At 35.7% G+C, this 18,374-nt stretch overlaps 1 protein-coding gene across 3 annotated transcripts in view; it reads left to right on the plus strand.

The window, feature by feature from the left end:
* FUT9 (fucosyltransferase 9) overlaps window positions 1–18,374 on the plus strand; it is a 267,862-nt gene that overhangs the window by 130,739 nt on the left and 118,749 nt on the right. The window contains exon 1 of one of the 3 annotated variants that reach the window (XM_056818606.1): window positions 8,996–9,087. The exons of the other annotated variants lie outside the window; for them this stretch is intronic. The gene's annotated coding sequence lies outside the window, so the exon portion shown is untranslated. Of the gene's footprint in view, window positions 1–8,995; window positions 9,088–18,374 lie in introns of those variants that run through there. 3 annotated transcript variants of the gene reach the window in all.

An 18,374-nucleotide genomic window follows, 5' to 3' on the forward strand; every position in this document is an offset into this window, starting at 1 on the left:
CAGAAAATAATATATTTATTATAACTAATTTCATCTTTTTTCAACAAATTTCAGTTTTGAATGGCAATTATATGGAGTCTGAGCATTTGAATTGCAATCCTAGTTCCTTTACTGTGTTGTAGTACTCATCTATGTAGTCCTTCTCTGAGGCCCCTCTAAATTCTTTTTCAAAAAATGTTATTCAAAGATATCTTATTTTCCCAGTCACATGTAATAACACCCTTTGTGTTCTAATATTCTAAAAGCCTATTATTATCACTATAATTTTTTGTTATTGTTGTTTTTATCCTCTTGGCAAAAAATTCCATGATCCTCTTAAATTTTGTTGTCTGGCAACAAGACTTGTAAAGATTAAAATTTAGGGGAGAGGGGGAGACTGAGGCAGGTAGAAATTAGTTTCTCTCTGCAAGGAATATATATTTTTTAGAGGTTTATTAAAGGTTAAAGATTAAGAATATACAAGTAAGAAACATGTGCCTAGGCCAGAGGCCTAGACAAAATAACCTCACATCATGGAAGAGACGCCTCTGCTCCAAAAACGGAAGTCCAAAAAAAAAAGGCATTCTGGGGAAGTGGAGCAAAGGCTCATGGGGATTGTAGTCCTGTATTCGAGTCTATTTTTTACATCCCCCCGTGTGATCATTTGTGGAAAAATTAATTTTTCCCCAAAAGGATCATAAAAACATAATAAACTTAAAAGATTACAATAGTGTGAGGATAAGAGAAAAAAGAATAAAACCAATAATTTCTGAACACATTGACAAAAAGCCGTTAGGGGGCAGTCCCCTTTGGCATAAAAGTATACATACAAATAAATGTTCAATCAACCACACCCAAAGTTCAATTTTGTGCAACTTGTGATCTGGAGGCTTCTTCATGGTGGCTTCTCCAACAGTTCAGTTCTGGATTCAGAGAGGTAGCATCTTCTTCACCTAAAATTCTTCTCAAAAGGAATTTAAACTTGCAATTTAAATAATGATTTTTTTTTTTACATTCCCCCGTGTTGTGGGTGATTGAAAGATTCAGAATCAGTTAGGGATGCATGGCTGAGGTATGAGGTATATGAATCAATTGGCAAGAAATATTAAAAAAGACATCAGAAAATCCAAAAGAAAAGAAAAATTTCTGGATGAAAATATAGACTATCAAAGTCTTATGTGTAAAAATTCCAAGTAGAAGAAAAATAAATCTATAACAGGTCCTTCAATCAGGGTCCAATCAAAATGATCTAAGCAATGATGCATTTACCCAGTCAGTAGCCAGGACTACAGAAAGTTACCACACTATGAGAGGCAGAAAAGGGGACCAGAGTATATAAGCCAAGGTTCCGGGAGCCAAGTTTGAGGTACTTGGTAGAATGTGGAACAAGGAAGACCTGCTTTTAACACATGTTAAACAGCCGCAACCTCGAACCCCAAACACGTTCAAGTCCTCTTTGTCTAGGCTCAAAGTGACGTCAATTTCTCCAGGATTGGTTGGTCTCTTTGACCTTGTGCTCTATTGGCACTATGCAGTGGCTCTTTTGTGTATATCTTGTCCTAGAATCAGACAGAATCATTAAGCAAAGTCCCATAATTTATTTAAATAATTAGTGGCATAATTTTTATAGTCACAAGCTTTCTAGGGCATGCATTAGCAAATGTATTTCAAACTTGTAGCACTGAAAAGTCAAAAAGTTAAAGAAAATCTTAATACTGGTGACATGTGCTTCAAATATAAAAAGGAAAGAAAAAATAATAAAAAAACTGAAAAAGTATATTGCACATGCAAGAAAAATATAATAATAAAAGAGCTTTTAAAAATTCAAAAATATAGCTTATAACCATTGACACTGTGTCAGTTAAGAAAATATAAAATACAAGGCTTTCTCACCAAAAAATGAGATCCATTTCCTCTTTGTATCTGGCCATGATCACTGTGAGTAGAAGGCAAATGAATTGAACAAGGTTAACAATTTTTTCATCTTTAAAAATACAGTAGTACAAATATGTAGATATCAAAATCCCCAAAATTCTCAATAGCCCAATTAATTACAATAGCAAACAAACACACTTTCATATTTCACATAAGTTGCTGTGTGACATTTTTAAAACCTATGAATTGATGGACATTTGTCACAATTTTTACAAACATAGCAATCTTCAACCTTGGTATTTAAACATATTTTTTAAACAAAGTAAAACTCATCTTGGGTTAAGAACATAATCAAGAAATCTATATATCATTCTGGTAGAAGTAAAATAGTGAGCTAAAGAGCATAAATAAAGGGGTGCTCCTTTTGGAGGCTTTTTAAGGGTACAAATGCCCTGAAATTAACTGCCCAACTTCCATTCACATGTGGGAAGGTTGGGGTTTATAAAATACATTTCACTTCAGCTACTGTAATGGGCCTTACCTCGTGGTAGGGGCAGGCAAAAATAACCAGACTGTTAAAAAAAATTCCAAAATCATATTTAAAAAACCCTTAAAATCAAATCATTTGAGGTATTTAGCACATTAAATTTTCAAAGGTTGTTAATACAATTATAACCAGTTCTGAAGTCCATCTATCCTCAGCAAAATAGAAAAAAGCTGTTTTTTCATATATGGGCTTATTCACAATAATATTTTTTCAACACAGTTATAGGGGAAAAACAACAGAATTTCAAAACTCAGTACATTCAAAATAAATTCAATCAACCTTCAGTTCACAGAATAATATTCAATCCAGTAATATATGAACTTAAAATCACAAAGTTAAACCTTAAACAAAACAATGCAATAGAATACAGAGATGTTTATAAACCATTGGAGTCTGAAATGCCTTAGAATATAGCCTTTAGTCTCTTCAAAGTTCCTTGGGGGTTTTTTTTTTGTTTGTTTGTTTTTTTGTTTTTAATTATCCATTTAAATGTCTATTGTCCGAAGGTAGAGTAGTAAAGGCTAGGCTAAGGGGTTCAAGGGATCCGTCCAGGGCCCCATAGCTGAGAAGCATCGGAGGCCAGACTTTAGCTAGAGACCTCCCTTCTCTGGGCCTGGCTTCCAGTTCGCTGGGCCACCCATTTTCCTCCCCAAAGTTAAAGTTGAATCTTTGGGCTGAGTCTGCTCCCAGACGGGCAGGTAAAATCAATGAAATTGCCAGAAGAGTCAAAAATCCTTTTAAACAGCCCATTGCTATTAAGTTTCTGTTTGAAAAGATCTGTTTCTTCTCTTTAGTCTTTTCTGTCTTTCCCCCCTCTGATACCCCTGTGGCCAATACCCCCAGCCACGTGGAGGCTTAGCCTAAGGGAAAATTGCCCGGTCTCCTTTCCCTCTGGTCTCTCCCCTCCGCCCACATGGCCAATACTGTTACCAGCTGGTCGCAATGAGTCCTGAGCGATCTGCTCCAAGGATCTGGGTGATGAGCCGGCTGGGTCGGGCTCCTGGGTCTGGGGCACAGAAATAGGCAGGCAGCGGGCCGGTGAGAGGCCAGGAGCAGGAGCGGCTGCGGGGGTGGGCAAGGCCGGGACCAGGTACCAGGTGAGGATGATCAGGGCTGCAGGCTGCAGGCAGGAAGCTTTCTAGGTACTAGCTATTAAAACTGAATTTAAGATCAGAAAAGAAATCAGAAGACTGAAAGTTCTTTTTCCCGTAGTGGTTAGCCAAACTGTAAAGATTAAAATTTAGGGGAGAGGGGGAGACTGAGGCAGGTAGAAATTAGTTTCTCTCTGCAAGGAATATATATTTTTTAGAGGTTTATTAAAGGTTAAAGATTAAGAATATACAAGTAAGAAACATGTGCCTAGGCCAGAGGCCTAGACAAAATAACCTCACATCATGGAAGAGACGCCTCTGCTCCAAAAACGGAAGTCCAAAAAAAAAAGGCATTCTGGGGAAGTGGAGCAAAGGCTCATGGGGATTGTAGTCCTGTATTCCAGTCTATTTTTTACATCCTTCAGAAGGAGTCTCAGTGTATACTAACAGAAGAATAATGTACAACTGATAGTTCATATGAAATTATGAGAGACATATTGAGCTAGGCTCATAGTCAAGAAATCTACATGCAAGGGGGCAGCTGGGTAGCTCAGTGGATTGAGAGCCAGGCCTAGAGATGGCAGGTCCTGGGTTCAAATGTGACTTTAGACAAGCCCTAGCTGTGTGACCCTGGGCAAAGTCACTTAATGCCCATTGCCTAGCCCTGACCACTCTTCTGCCTTGGAACCAATACACAGTATTGATTCTAAGACAAATGGTAAGAGTTTAATTAAAAAAAAAAGAAAGAAATCTACATGCAATTCATGCATCTAGAACATAGTGATATGTAAACTTAGGGAAGTCACTTGTCTCCATTCAACATTCTAAAACCCCAAGCTTGATTTATAGTGGCAGTAGTAATAGTAATAGCAAAGCCTCCTTATTAGTAGAAGTTAGTCACCAGAGGCTCTCTCTGCTTATGAAATAACAGTTTTAGTCAAAAAATAAACCAGTTTGCATCTTCTCTGTTCCTATTACATTTATCTTCTCAATTTGTTGTTTCACAGTTTTCAGTCTTCTATGATATCTTTCCAGTGTAGCCTATAGGTGCTCTTTCTGGTGAATCCATTGCCAATAATTTCAACTCTACCATCTTTGAATTTGTACCACTAATTTTGTTTTGGTCTACACAGAGGATCCCAGAGGAAGAATTTTCTGTTCTGCAACTGCCTGCAAACTACAAATGGGGAATTAATTTAATAGTACTGAAAAGTAATTCAGATTAATTCAATAGCTATGCTTAGTTATGGAGAGGAAAGTAGAGCAAGTTGAAGAATCCCTTTTCTCCTACTATGGAAGAAAGACTTAGACCTTTCCTTGGCAGCCCAGATGTGTATTCACAAACCTGGAAATTAGAGCCACTATTGATCTTTCTTTTCCTGAACTCAAAAGTCACTTACTCTGTGTCATGCATTTTAGGATTTATCTGATATGGCTTTGGATCACAGCTTTTTATGTACAGGTCATCTCATCCACCAGACTGTAGCCTCTGGGAGGTCAAAAGTATTCTGCCAGGCTTAAGCACACATAGGCATATCTATATCTATATCTATGTCTATATCTATGTATCATGTGTGTATGCATATATATTTCCCCTATAGTTCCTAGTGCAATCTCTGAAAATACCATAGACATTAAATAAATATTTATTAATTAATGTTGCAGGATATCTATCAGGGAAGGTCAGTTATGTAGGGAATACATTGCTTTGGTTATTTCTCCATGACTCCTTTTAGGTCCTTACATTAAGGGAGAACATGCCATAGCTACTACAAACAAAAGTCCTGTGTTTAAGCTACTGGCTTCTGGAAAGTGAAGCCGTCATTTCTTTGTGCTATCCCTTTTATATGACTTGCAGTATACAAAAAAAAAAAAATCCCTACCCTTGAGGAGCTCACAATCTAATCCGGGAGACAACATACCAAGAATCATACATGAGCAACATAGCTATAATGTTAAGTAGAGTTAATAAAGGAAAGATGCATTAAGATAGATGGAGAAAGGCTTTTTGCAGAAAGTGAAACCATTGAAGAAATCCATGGAAAACAGAAAAAGGGAGAGTGTTCCAGGCATGGGGAGGCACAAGTGAAAAAGCATGGAATCAGGAGATAAAATATCTTGCGTGAGGAAAAGCAAGGAGTCTAGTGTCCCTGGATAATGTAGGGAGAATAAGATGTAAGAAAGTTGGAATGATAGGAAGGGGCCAGGTTATGAAAGGATTTCAAAGCCAGAGATGACTTCAAATTTGATCCTTGATGTAATACATTGTCGCTAGAGTTTATTAAATTTGGGGTGAGAAAGTATAGGAACATGAATAAACCTGTATGTTAAAAAGACCAATTTGATATTTGAATGGAAGATAGATGGGAATAGGGAGAGATTTGAAGCAGGGAAACTGGAAAGCTATTATAATAGTGTAAGCTTGGTGATGAAGGTCTACACCAAGGTGGTGGCAGTGGCAGTAAAGAGGGAGAGGGTTTCAATTGGATTTGGTAATAGGTTGGATAGGTCAGAGGGAGAGGAGTCAAAAATGGTACCTAAGTTGAGAGCCTGGATTCCTAGGCAGATGGTGATATCCTCCACAGTATAGAAAAATTGGGAAGAGAAGAAAACTTAGAGGAAAAGATAATAAGTTCAGGTTTGGACATATAGAGTTGGAGATGTCTATCCAGGTGGAGATGTCCAATAGACATCTGGAAACAAGAAACTATGAGATCAGGAGAGAAACTAGAGCTCAATAAACAGATCCAAGAATCATCTGCATAGATGATAACTGAATCTATTCAAACTGATGCAAAATAGCATAGAGTAAGAGGAGACTCAAGACAGACCTTTAAGGGACGCCCAGAATTATTGAGTGAAACCTAGATGAAGATCCAGCAAAAGAGATTGAGAAGGATTCATTAGATAGATCGGAGAACCTAGAGAGCAATGTTACAAAAACAAAACAACAACAACAACAGAAAAACAGAAGAAAGATTGTATTAAGGAGAAAATGGTGGCTGAAAGTATCATTCATTGCAAAAAAAGGTCAAGGATTAGGATTGAGAAAAAATTAGATTTAACAATTAAGAGATGATTGAATCACAGTTATTAGAAGTTAGATACTTTGTGCTTTAAAGAATTTAGAATTATGCTAAGGGATCTCCTTTCCCCCTCTTGCTTACAAGGGTTTGTTAAGTTCCTAGTTAATAGAAAAAAAATGCCAAATGATTACTACTGAAAAGAGTCATAAGGATATATGCTTTTGTCTTTAGGAAGAAAATTACTTATGATATATAATCATTAAAAAAACTACTTATTGATAATTTCCCTTTTAGTAACAATTCACCCATAGTCATTTGTTAGTGTTACTGCTATCTTAAGTCACAGTTTCCAAAATGCTTCAAATTGTATGCTACAGAGAAGGAATTAAAGGGTAAGGATTTTTAGAAACTCTTAATCAGTCCTTTTCAACTAGTGCCTTTTTTTTTTTTATTTTGGGAGACTATGATTTCCCTCTATTGGCTGCATTATAGAGAATAAGACAAGAAAAAACTTCCCAATGGACCAGCCCCTCTAGAAAAAAAAAAGTGGTCTGGAATATTGATGTTAGTGAGTCATTGTGTGCTTAGAATAAGAAGCACATAGATAAAAATACCCTAAGTTTTTTATTTGAAATAGTGAACACATGCCCTGTGGGCTTTCTAGTCAACCATGTGCAAGACATGCCAATTATGTAGGACTAGGTTTTTGAAGTTGCACTGTTTAGAATACTCCTATTGAATGTTTTTCTCTCCCTTCCCCTCCCCCTCCCCTTTCCTCTACTCCTACTTAGTAGTTTTTCTGGCTTCCTAACCAGAAAAAGATACTTCCAGAGAAAATACTAGAGAAGGATACTTCTTCACTCTGTTCAGTTACATATTCTACCTCATGCTAGCAATGGAATTAGGTTAAATTCCAAGTCACCTGAAAAACTTTTAAAAGGGCCCTATCTTTAGCTTTATAACCTCCATAAATATTCATTCTACTCCCTACCAGCAGCAGCACCACCACAAACAAAACTGAGAAAAGATTTGGAAATTTGTCTTTGGCATCTTACCACTTGGCTTTTTTGGGGGAGTGGGGGGAGAGAAGAAAACAGTAATATATTAGAGCCAAACAAAACTGAGAAAGATTTGGGGATTTGCCTTTGGCACCTCACCACTCAGCTTTTTGGGGGGAGCAGAAAAAATTAGCACCAAATAAGGGAGTAATGATCAAATTAGAGGAAAGGAAGAATAGAGAAATAGAACAAAGAACTATGATTGCTATGAATATAATGAATTTCTGAAAGAAACTTTCTTTGCTTTCTTTATCAGTCTTTCTCATCCTCATGACCCCATCTCTCTATTATCTAAGAATATGTGATTTTAAATAAGCCAGCTCCTGCTCTGACATAGAAGCTTCTCTACTCCTCCTCCCAAGAATGACTTACATCTCTTCATTCAGCTGCTATGACTCATTATAATATCTAGCAGTCAAATCCAGAGGCTTTTTCTTGGGATTTTTTCCTCCTTGTGTTCTTATTCTTCATCATATCCCACACATCTGAGTACTAGTTCATCTATATTCAAATTCAGAAATTCTTCCCTCTCTTTGCTTTCTGGTAACTGCTCTTTAAGCAATCACACTGATAACATCTCTTCCTTTAACAATGGGCGCCCTCTAGTCTTTGTTCTTTTTGTCCTTCTGTCCTTCTCTCTGCCTCTCTCCCTTAATCTCTGTGTCATTCCTTCTCTCCCCTCCTCTTCTCCCTATCTCACCACCCCTGTATACTCACTCACTTAATAGAGTTCATTTCAGTCAATAAGCATTTATTCTGGGCTAAGCACTGGAATCAAATGACGAATATGAAAACAACTCCTGGCTTAAAGAGACAGATGCTAATGAGAGGAGGCGGGGTCAATCTGAACAGTTAAAATTACACATAGGATAATATGCAACATTAAATTTAGATTGGGGAGGTGGTACACTGAGAAATGGGATTTCAGAAATTTTCATGTAGAAGGTAACGTGAACTGAATTATATAAGAAACTGGGGATTCCACGAGTGAAGAGGGAATGAAGGCATTACAGACCTGAGGGAGAGTCGATGTAGAGACATGAAGATGGAAAATGAAACTTTATGAGCAAATGTGAACTTTGTATCACTCCACCCTCATTAGATCTTACTTTATGGTGAAAGTAAAATTGCAATCTGATTGAACAATGAAGGTACTTAGGTCTTACTTTATAGTGAAGCTAGAACTTTACGCTGTCTATTTTTAGATCTTACTACAAAAAGGTGTTAAGTAGCTATATAAATTAATCATAAAAAGGTTAAGTAACTAACAAAAGGTAAAATTAAAGAAGTCTTAAGAAGATGAGAACTAAAGAATGGGCAGTCCTGGAGAAAAGCCTCTGATGTGATTGGTAGACGTGAAAATTTAGAGGAGGGAACACTAGACTTAGAGGTCTATATATTTGGTGTCACTTCCTCTCTCCAGTATCTTTGTGCTGGTGGCAGGTAGCTGGTGACAGCATGCTGAGCCTTTCGGCATCTTGGCATGGCTACAGCTATTGACTCTTTCGGTGGTGAGTTTTGGCTGAGTTTTTCTCCTTTATTTTACAACTTTATCCTCTTAGAAGCCTCTAATCTTCTTCAGAGACCTAGTGGTGGAGATCTTGAACTCCCCCCGGCACAGGCCAGATGAGAGAAATCCTATACCCTCTTCCCTCTTTCTCCTTAAAATCCTTGCCTCTATATTAATTAAAAATTACCATAAATTTCCAGACTGACTTGGGTATTTTATTTGGGATTTTTCCCTGGTGACCAATTAATTTAGATTTTAAGTCACAACCCTAAAATTATCTTTACACAAATAAGCCAGAAAAGATAAATTTCTCCTTATGTTGGAGACAAATAATGCATGAGGCTGAAAAGGTAGAAATGAGAGGTTATAAAGAAATTTAAATGTCAGAATAGTTTATGCTTGATACAGAAAGCAATAGTGAGCCACTAAAATTTGTTGAGGAATGGTGATATGGTCAGATTTGCAGTTTAAGAAAATCATTTTGGCAGCTATATGATCAGAAAGGTTAAGGCTTTTTAAGGAGGCCAAATAAGAGGCTACAGTTTGCATTACTATTTCTGTAAAGATGATCTCAGGTTAATCTATTGATCCAACTTTCTCCCACAGTTCATATGTTTGCATGATCTATTTTTTAATGCAACATTATTATTTAAATGCAGGTCATTATTACCTCTAGTTCAATATCAAAAAGGTGATGTTTAATCTTTTTTTTTCTCCAAAGTCTTCTGTAGTATTTAGCTTCTCTTAACTACTAGACTGCCCCTCCCTTTGGGACCTTATATTTTTTTATTTAAACAATAAAACTGACTTCACAACAAAACTACTTCCTTTATAATAATTCTTATTTTTCAGAAGTTTCCAATTTGAAATAAATGTACTCCCAGAGGCATATAAAGAGCTTTTTAAGGGGAAGGGGGTCATTTTTTCTTAATTAAAAATAAAATTCTTTCTTTTTTTCTTATGTACATATGCATAGCAAACTCTAATTTATTTCTTATTTCTTGTTGTGTGATAGAGTTTGCTAGAAGCTAATGGGAATAGGGGCCCAAAAAGGTTAGGAACTTCTGTTTTAATTTTTCCTTCATTCATGTCATCCTTTCAAATCCCTCATAAAGATTCTGCTCATATTCCTAAGAACCCTAAAAACACTTCTTTTCTGTCTCATAAACAAATATAATGGGTATTGAACATGAGATAGAAATGTTATCTTGCCAAATCTCATCTCTCTTATCTCTTACTTACATCTTCTTCTCTCCGCTCCCTGTTTTAATCATATTAGTCTTTTCATAGTGTTTCTTCTTTTCTTATTCATCTCCCAGTCTATTCCCAAGTTTTTCTCCATCTGATGACTCTCAGCCATAGTACCTTTTGCCCCTCTTTTTTATTTGTCTAATTGCATTCTTCTCACCCTTCAAAAAACTAATCTTCTGTAAGACCTAATTCAACTAAGCAAAATAACCCTTGGATTCACATCAATACCACTTCTCTCAGCTGGCTAAAATATACAGAAAACTAGCAGTTATATTTTATGAACTGTTTATACCCTGCAACCTTTTGGGACGCCTTTCTCTACTACTCAGCTGACAAGAATGCCTAAGGCATATAAACTTTAATATTGGTAATACCTAAAACATTATTTAGAAGGCCAACCTGTTGCATTCCAAAGTCAAGTATAAATTGTTTTTAGATGGCCTGTAACCTCCAGATATCTTACGAAAATTGAGAGCTCACTGTATGTACAACTATATTTGTATTCTTTGGCTGCCCAGTAGCACATTGTGTTTCACATCCAGAAACATATCTGTTTTATCTAAATAAAATCCTTGAAGACAGGAACAGAATTATCTGTATGTTCTTTAAATTCCCTTCAGTGCTTTGCACAGTGATATGCAGTGAGTAAGCAATCAGGAAATATGAATTGATGATTAAGAAGGAAATGAACAATCATCAAGAGCAATGTCAAAGATCTGAAAGCAGGATTTCACTGTAAATTTTGAAGGTCAAAGCTTATTAACCTGTATAACAATGAAGGAGACAAGATTTTTAAAAATGATTATTATTTGACCTGAATGTTAATGATTTTACTTGTTTTTTTTTTCCTTCCAAGAAATACTGGTTTCAAAAGTGTCTATAGAGAATATATTTTAAGATAACTGATATTTTCAGAGAAATTATATCAAATGAGCTATAGGCTAAAAATAGTAGACAGCTTAGAGAGGGTACTACTCAACTGACACATTCCCAAGAGATTATGTTACTGAATGATTCACTTTGTTGATACACTTCCTTTTTGTTGTGTTGTCAGTGCTTAGTTTTGGCCCAATATTTTTCATTTTGACAATAACCAAAAAAAGGTATCGAAAGAAATTCAAAAGTTCTTCATTATTTAAAAAAAAAAGGCACCAAAATTGACTGTGTTGCCAGAGACTTAAAGGACTAAATTCTGAACTTTATATATTAAATAATTCTACTTGATGACATTAATAGTGAAATTAAAATTTGGTTTTCTCTCAAGTGAGAAAAATCCTTTATCTTTCAATTGTGCAAAAAAACTAGAAAAATATTGGGCTACTCTTTGTATGGCTCTGTCTTAGATTAAATAAATTAGAAAGTGAAATTTGATGGAGATGATAATGAGTGATGGAGAAAATTAATTATTGCTTAAACATTACTAATGAGGAGTTGGTTTTTTTTTTCCTAGAGCTCAGTAATATAAGACAATGGCCTGATTGAAAATTCGAAATATCCAGACATAGAATGTGTTGTTCCTGGAAGTAGTGATTTCTTCCTTATGAGAGTTCCTCATGCAATAGCTAGATAATTACTTTTCAATTTGGAGAGGAGATTCTTATTTAAGTAAAGAAGAAGTAAAGTAAAAAGGCAAAATTACAAATTACTCCTTTTGAATGGAGAGGCAGACCCATTGGTTTTTTAGGTACTTAAGTATGGATGCAACTAAATTAAATTTTTTTTATGGTAAAGATGGGTTTTAAATATTTCTCCTCTAAATATGCAAGGCTGAGCCATACTACATTATCTGATTCCAAGAAGAAAGGGTCAAATACACATCATGTATTGAGCCCAATAGATACCAAGAATTTTGGTCTAACCTGTTGAGATTCTTGCACTGAGATGGTTGCATCTCCCATATAACCTAGAATCTGCCTAAGCTAAGATGTATCCCTTATGCTAGGTAAGGGGAATGCCATTTTCTAGGAGTGGTCATTCTACTTAACAAATTAAATGATAAGTAAATCTAGAACACAATGTCTTATACCTAGGAAATGTGGTCCTCTACATAGTGCTCATTTTTTTCATATTTGGTTAACTTGCTTATCCTTTTAGTTGCTTAAAGGTGATAAAAATGTAACCACTATAACCACTATCTCTTTCTATAATATAACCCAGAATACATGGTTAATTTTTAGTTCCTATTCAAATACAAATTAATTGAGAAATCCACACAGCCTGAAGATCTCTTTCAAAAAAGTAATGATGGATGGGAGGAAGCTAGGTGGCTCAGTGGATTGAGTACCAGGCCTAAAATGGGAGATCCTGGGTTCACTTCCTAGCTATACAACCCTGGGCAGTCACTTAATGCCCATTGCTTAGCCCTTACTGCTCCTCTGTCTTGAAACCAATATATAACATTAATTCTAAGACAAAATGGAAGAGTTTAAAAAATAGTAATAGTGGACCAGGGCTCTTTGTTACAGAGAACATTTTATCTACTGTGTCTATCTCTGCACAAGTTATCCCCCATACCTGGAATATACACCTTTCTCATTTGTACTTCTTAGAATCCTTAGTTTCCTCCATAACTTAAATCAATCACCATCCACCCAACTCCCTAATTCTTGTGCCTCTTTACCCCTAGAAATTATTTTTTATTTAACTGGTGTATACACATATAATATATATGTGTGTCTATATACATATGTAATGCATATTTTTGTATTTATATATTTCATGTCCCCTAATCAAATTCAAAATTATCAAGAACAAGAACTGAATAAATGTTATTTTTATATGCCTATCTTCTAACATAGAGCCTGGCACAAAATGGAACATAATATGCATTTAAATGTTAATCGATCAATTGATTAAAGGTCATAGTAGACATTACTTATAGGCATATGTATATGTATATATATATATATATCACACATTATGGTATAGTATTTATATATACATAGACATATTTACTACCTGTTAGGCAGATTTTTTGGTCCTCTAGATAGATTATGTAAAAGATTGTAATTTGTTTCAACACTACTAGTAACATGGTTGTGGACACAGGAATAGAAAAATTTATTATAACATGGATTTGATAATAATTTGGGATTAATATCCAGACTGTCTAGCCTTAAAATTCCTGAGCATACTGCCGAAGGGGATAACACTACTATCTTCAAAATCTTTGAGAGAAAAAGAAGTATCAACATTTCCACTGATAATCAAATATGTAGATTGCTAACACCAACCATGGTGGAATCCAGGATGACCTAAAAATGGGAACTGAGACCGCCCAATAAGATTTCTTTCCTCAAAGCAACTGCCTGACTACAGGGGTGGAAGTGATAGGACTGAGGAGAGACTCTAAATGAACACTCTAATGCAAATACCAACAACATGGGTTAGAAACAGGAACACATGTGATACCCAGTGGAATCGAGCGTAGGCTATGAGAGAGGGAAGGGTGGGGAGGGGGGGGGAGGAGGAAAAGAAAATGATCTTTGTTTCTAATGAATAGTGTTTGGAAATGACCAAATAAAATAATGTTTAAAAAAAAAAAGATTTCTTTCCTCTCTTGTTTTCTTGTTTTTTTTGGCCATCTAAAATTTGTCATGATCTACATTACTTTCATCAAATCTCCATTTTTTTATCCCTACCATAAATTTATAATACCTTAAATAAATGAACAGATGGAATCCCTTCCCTCTGTTAACTATTTCCTATTTATCCTATATATAGTGTATTTTGTATATTTTTGTTTACATCTTGCTTTCCCATTAATGTATAAGTGCCTTGAGGCAAGGACTAACTTTTACCTCCTTTTATGTTCCCCAGGGCTTAGCACAGTGCCTGGCTCATGTTAGGCTCTTAATAAATGTTGATAGATAGATGGATGATTAACTAAAGTTAGCTATATCTTATCATTTGCTCCTTCCCGAATATTTTCATATTAGTCCAGATGTTGAATAAAACTATAATTCTAATTATTTATCTCAAATAGAAGTTTTCTTTTCTGGTTCTGTTACTGTATTGCTTTCTAATTTTGCTATGTAATGATTATTACTATCATTTCAGAAGGCAGTTTCAAAATACATAAAATGTGAAGGAATCTTTGCTATCTTCCCATACTAATAAATAGAAAAATAAATAAAATATTGCCTTGTATACTAGACTAGATGAATACATAGGAAATCATATTCAGATGTTTTTCCTACCTTTTATTTTCTGAGAGCTTTGGCAATTTATTCCCAGCTTTGGGTTTTTTATTTGTGATTTAGGGGCATTTTGTGGGGACGAAAAAAGCTTGTGTCTCCTTTTAAACTGGAAGCACAAGGGCTATTCATGGACCAGGTCCCACTAAAATTGACACCGGGGCTTTGATCTGCTATTTCTGTCTTGCGTTGCTTCAGTCCTCTTAGCAGGACTACTAGCCTCCTGATCTTGAAGGTTTACCATATTGGTGCCAGAATTAGTGCAGAAGTTCACTCAGCTTAGCCCACTGCAGCTTAGAACTCTTGAGCTCAAGCAGTCCACCTGCCCTAGTCTCCCTTGTAACACAGATTATGAGCATGTGCCACCACTCCTTGCTAGGGGCATTAATGTTTACCAGCAAATACATTTCATCCGCATGAATTATACTTTACAAACTTGGTGTTTCAAAGTTGTAAGGGACTTTCAAGGTCACTTATGCAATCTTGCACCTGAATAGAAATTTGTTCTTCAATATCAGCTAGTGGCCATTCAGATATCTACAAATAAATATATTCATGTGTAAAGTACAAATAACAAATACAATTAACAACAATTCTTAGTGCAAAGAGATCAATTTAATTTCAGAGAAATTGCTGAAATTAAATCATAGGATTCATTTGACCAAAATATGCATCAGACAATTCCTTCTGTCAACTAGAAAAAACGCAGAACTATTAAATAGTCAAAATCACTCTTTAATCAAGGGAAAAGGGGTTAGCACTAATAATACGACAACAGAGCTTCTTCCGGAGACTGCACAGAGTCTGGATGCCCTGGTCACTGACCCCTGGGAGTGCCACCGACTCAGGATGGACTCGGAGGGATAAAAGAACTTGGGGAACCTATATACCACTCTAGATGACCTGGGGGGTTTAGGATTAGAGGGACAGTTGATTGACTGGTAAGAAAGGAAAATGAGGAGTTCCAGACAGGAATAACAATGAGGGGCTGATGCCCCACAATGGACACAAAAAGGAAAGACCCAGCCCAGGGCTGGGCCACCTAGGTAATGGACCTTAGCATAGGGGGAGAAACCATCTACCAGGAAGTCCATTGTCTGGTGAAGAGGGACCTTCCCTCAGGGGAAAACCTCTCCTGTGACACAGTCAAAACCTGGGGTTTCTACACTCAAACTAAATAAACTGGGGATCTCTATATTTCCATGTTGACACTTCTCAGCTGCAACTGTATTCTTTCACTATTAGTTCCCAAGACATGTCAAAGAACAGGGCGAGGTGCTAATCTATAGGCGTGACACACAACCTGGAAAAAAAAAACAGATGAGATCACTAAAAGAAAGTAATTGATTGCCGTTAAGCAAGACTGATTTTTAAATGAATACAAGCATATCTGAAAACTCCAGTTATTCAATGTTATGCATTTTACATATAACTCTGCACCATAGGAGTGATTGCTAAACACTTATTTCAGTCTTTTTTTGAACTGAAGAGGAGCAACTTTTTTTCATTGTATGCAGAGTTTATCTCCCATTGAAAGCATTGCACAAGTCAAAACACTTTTTGAATAAAAAGGCTTTTATTTATTTATTTTTGTCTGTAAAGAGACAGTTTGGAATATTTTTTTATAACATAATGTAGAAGTTGCAGCTTTTAAGAAAAAGTATTTTTACTTTACTTGACTTGAATTTTCAGCTCTAGAATAATTTAGTTGAATATTAATGCGATAAAAGTTAGTTTTATGTGGACATACATAAGTAAAGAAGGGCCATTAGCTATGAGGTCACCCAATTCTAATTAGAAAACGAATTTTCATAGGTCCACACAGGCTACAGACGGAGTCCATGTGCCTTTGCAGTTCTGTTTCATGTTACTGAACTTCATGTACTTCCTGTTCCAGTAAACCCGGCTTCTCTATTTACCAGACACAATATTCCATCTCTTATCTCTTTTCCAGATCTCTTAACCCATCGATTCTGGAACTCCAAAGCAGAGTTTGGTTATTACTTCCTGTAAAAGAGTTCCTGATCCCCACTGTGCTTAGTTGAAATTACTTAGGATTACTTTCTACATGTTTTTCATTGATTTATCTCTGTATCTATTGTATAGGAGCATGAAGGCTCCCTTAGAGTAAGAAATATTTAGTTTTCATCTTTCTGTTTCCAGCAATTATCTCAGCTCCTGCTACACTGAAGGGTATAGTAAATGGTTAACAATAGGTTCTCAGAAAGAAAAAAAAATGTATTCATAACACACTTTTAAGTTAATCTGCTTTGTTAATATTTCTCCATCATTTTCTTAATTCTAGATAGTCAACAATGACGCAAGACTTTGATTTGTATCGTTTCCTTGTTTCTGAGTAAATGCTTACACTGAAAATTGAAAACTTAGCTCTCTTAAGAGCTTACTCCAGTGCACCCTGTTTAGATTTTAAACAGGTATTTGATTTTTAAAATTTATATTTTAAAGGAGTACAATGTTAGAAATGACTATACAAATCTAAAGGAATTAAGGTCTTTTCTTTCAATTATATAAATAGAGCATTTTACTGTTGTTGTTTAATCATTTCAGTCATGTCTAACTTTTGTGACCCCATTTGGGGTTTTCTTGGCAAAAACATTGGAGTGGTTTGCCATTTCCTTCTCCAACTTATTTTATAGATGAGGAACTAAGACAAATAGAATTCAATGATTTAAGTGTCTGAGGCCAGATTTGAATTCAGAAGATAAATCTTCCTGACTTTAGGTTCAGCTCTCTATCCACTATACCCCCTAACTACCCTAAACTGAATGTTGTATCCTTTGAGTAAAAACACAGACCTCATTCAGAACCTCTTCTTAGTGGCCTAGCATTATGGTAATTTATCCATCTTCCTTTTTTTGAACTTTCTTTCTTTTTCCCTATTCTTAAAACACAGTTGAAGGGAGAGGAGAAAGTCTGAATCCTAAAATATCATAAAACAATTGTCAATATTTTCTACATGTAACTGGAATAATTAATTTTAAAAATAGCATAGAACGTCTTATCTACCTGATTTTTGGATAGGAGAAGGATTTGTGAATAAATAAGAGAGAGAAAAAAACCCGTTGAAAATTTTCAGAGCTAGAAAACAAGTTTTCCCCTAAATCAAACATACGGAGAAAATTTAGGTAATAATGTATGGAAGCAATTTTTTCTTCATTTGGAAACTAAAGTGGAAGCTTTTTTGAGAACTTGAGTCTTCTATTCAAGGTTTTGTATGCTAACATTTCATAGTGTAATTAAAATTACAAGGCTATTTGTAACTTGATAACTTTATTAAATCAAAGGAGTAGTAAAAAGAGGGAAAATTAGGAGAGAGGTAGAGAGATACTTAGCTTTCTAATCTATTAGCCATCTTAATGGGCCTGTAGCTGCAACTCAGCAAGGGTCCCCTCTGCTTCTCCAGGCTCACACCAAAGACTTCAACTTCCGTCTGATTTTAGCTTATAAATTCTTTCCTCCTCCCACTAACTCTCACATGTCACATCTCAGGAACCAATCATAGTTTCTTAATTGGCCTGGGCTGCCCAGGGGAGCAGTGCCTGTGGAATTATTGTTTCTTGTCTTATTAGTTTGTTGGTTCTTTAACTTCCTTTATCTGAGGCTTGTCTATACCTGATTTACTCAGTGGTATTTGACCTCCAGATCAATGAGAGATGACTTTTAAAAAAGGCAACACTGGAGAGAGAGAAATTTGCTTCAAACAATAGGAAAAGAAATCCAGAAATACTTATAAAGCATTGCAATTATAAAGACGTTTGGGATGGGGGCAGGCATTTCTGTTTGAGTCCCAAGTTCCTCTAAATTAATGGGGTAATGTCTC

The sequence above is a fragment of the Monodelphis domestica genome, chromosome 2 (assembly GCF_027887165.1).
Source record: "Monodelphis domestica isolate mMonDom1 chromosome 2, mMonDom1.pri, whole genome shotgun sequence".
Lineage (NCBI taxonomy): Eukaryota > Metazoa > Chordata > Mammalia > Didelphimorphia > Didelphidae > Monodelphis > Monodelphis domestica.